The sequence below is a fragment of the Propithecus coquereli genome, unplaced genomic scaffold (assembly GCF_000956105.1).
Source record: "Propithecus coquereli isolate 6110/MARCELLA unplaced genomic scaffold, Pcoq_1.0 Scaffold339, whole genome shotgun sequence".
Classification (NCBI taxonomy): domain Eukaryota; kingdom Metazoa; phylum Chordata; class Mammalia; order Primates; family Indriidae; genus Propithecus; species Propithecus coquereli.
In genome coordinates, this window is record NW_012149052.1 from 118,061 (window position 1) to 120,911 (window position 2,851).

Genomic DNA, 2,851 nt, shown 5'->3' on the forward strand with positions numbered 1-2,851 from the left:
TTCTGAAAAAAATATAGAGAACTCTAACAACTCAATAATAAAAAGATATATAACCCAATTTAAAATATAAAAGAATTTGAACAGACATTTCTTTAAAGAGTATATACAAATGGGCAATAGCACATGAAAAGATTCTCAACATCATTAGTCAGTGAAATGTAAATCAAAACCACAATGAGATATTACTTCATACCTACTAGGATGCCTATAATGAAAAAGACAAATAGTAACTATTAACAAGGATGTAAAGAAATGGGAACTTTTATACGCTGTTGGTGTGAATGTAAAATGGGACAGCCACTTTGGAAATTAAAAAAAAGAATTTATTTTTTTTAACTTCTTTTGGATCTGCAGTTTTTCTTACTTTTTTTTTTTTTAAAGCAAAGTGGAGTCTTCTGCTGTTTATTGTTTAGCTTTTAAGAATTTTTTTAATTTCAGAGTATTACAGGGGGTACAAACGCTTTGGTTACATAAATTACCTTTGCACCGCCCAACAAGCATGCCCACATCCCCCAGACTGATCATTCATCAAAATTTAAACAGAGAGTAACCATAGGACCTAGCAATTCTACTCCTGGGTACATACCCAAGATAACTGAGAATATATTTCCACAAGAAAACTGTACACAAATATTAATGGCAGTGTTATTCATAAAAGCCAAAAAGTGGAAACAACCCATATGTCCATCAACTGACAAATGGATAAATAAAATGTGGTGTATTCATACAATGAAATATTACTTGGTGATGAAATCAATTACTGATATGTATTATAACATGAAGGAAGCTTGAATACATTATGTTAAGTGAGAGAAGCCATCTATAAAAAACTACATATTGTATGATTCCATTTATATTAAATATCCAAGATAGAAATATAGAGACATAAAGTAGATTATCAGTTGCCTAGGACTGGGGGTTTGGTTGAAAACTGGGTATAACTGCTATTAGGCACAGAGTTATCTTGGGGGTGATAAAAATGTTTGCACAAATCTGTGCAAACATTGCCACAATAAATTTTAGAACGACCACTGAATTCTACACTTTATGTGGGTGAATTGTATAGCATGTGAATTATGTCTGAATGAAGCTATTATTTTTTTAAAAAAAGGCTATTAGCCTTTGGTGAGAACAGTTTCTCCAAGCGTTGATGACATTGTCTCTTGTACTGAAAAGTCTAAAATAATTATCATCCATCCCTTCACAGAAAAAGTTTTCCCACCCCACTGTAGATTTCCATCTCATGGGAAAGTAATATGGTTTATGTAAATTAAGAGCATGTGTTAAGACATTATTTGAGAGTTTAGCTCATTTGAAAGCAAGAAATTATGAAAAAAAATTGTTAGCTAAAATTATTAGAGCAGTTTTTTCAGATGGTGTTGGACTTGAGATGAACTTCTAAAGATAAATATATTAAAAGAAAAAAGTAAGATTACATTTTACTCTCCTTGGTAATTTCCTTATTCCTTAAAGTAACTGTAAATGGGTATATTCATATTTTTATGAGATTTCGTATGAGTCTTAATTATTTTAGTCACTGAGATTTGCAGAAGAATATACAAGAGAAATAAAGGTCACTAATGAGGCATTTGGAAGAAACAATCATTTAGGATATTTTTCGTTTCAAGGAAGACAGAGTGTGTTAGAGAGAGTGTGTTAGAGGCTGGTCTTGAGTGGAAGGTGACGTTAACCACCTTTTGTCTTTTAGTACACAGAATATGTCCTATTAATTTGAATATAGTTATCCCTCTTTTTCAATGACTCTTTGGATATCATCACATGAAAGTGCTGTTCATTTTTCAGAAAGAGGATGAAGTAAGTGTTTTATTTTGCATTTCTCTAGCTTTCAGTTACATGTCTCTTTGAGTAACAGGGCAGTTTCTAGGGCCACCTGAATTTGCCATCTACTATAGTTTCATGACATTTATACTTCTAGGTGTAGAGCTGGGGTGGACATGGGGACAAGGAAAGGGAGGAATTGAGACCATCTCACCAAGTCCGAAATTGGAAGGCCTCCATGGCCAACACCAAATGCTAGATCATAAGCGGGAGGAGGACACCTGATTTGAATCTGAAATCTCAAATTTCTAAAAAGCATAATATCAAAGAGAAGAGAAACATGAAAGCATAGCAACAATTATATTTTCAAGGTCATGCTGGCTGCCAAATGAAGAATTGGAAATGGATTTCAGACATCTGCCCAACTAGACTGACTATAATATCCTTTTTATTTACCTTGAAAAAAATATCCTGCTGTGATGAATGGAGATTGATAGAAACATGGAAAGAAGCCTCGGAGGTTAAAAAGAAAAGGAACATACAAGGTAAAAAACCCTTTTGAAGCTGTGACAAAAGACATCACTACAAGTCAGTCTATGAAGTGGCTGTGATAATTCACAGAAATTATTTAGCACTTAGGAAAGCATTGCCACCGAATGATGGAGGGGTCTGGCGGGCGAAATTGTCAAAAGATTGGCATCAATCACGGTTAAGTGTGGCGTCTCCATTGATTACGTGTACCCTGCAGCGAGCCTGCCAAAACGGTTCTCTGATACCGCAATGACATGTTGATGGGTGACTGTGAGAGTGATTGATGTGGTGGCCTGCCTACATCTGGGACGAGAAGGAACGAGTTGCCATTGCTCAGTGTTTGAATGCAGAGCAATGCTTTGTGATCCAGGCACTAATACCTTGAAGCGAAATGTACACAAGGAGAAAGAGGAGATGCCCTGTGGCCTGGCTTTCTGTGTGTGAGCTTATCTTCAACATTTGCCAGGGGGACCAAAGATTTGGAATGGCTCAAGATTTTTCTAAAATATCTCAAGAATCTAAAAAAAAAAAAAAAAAGGAA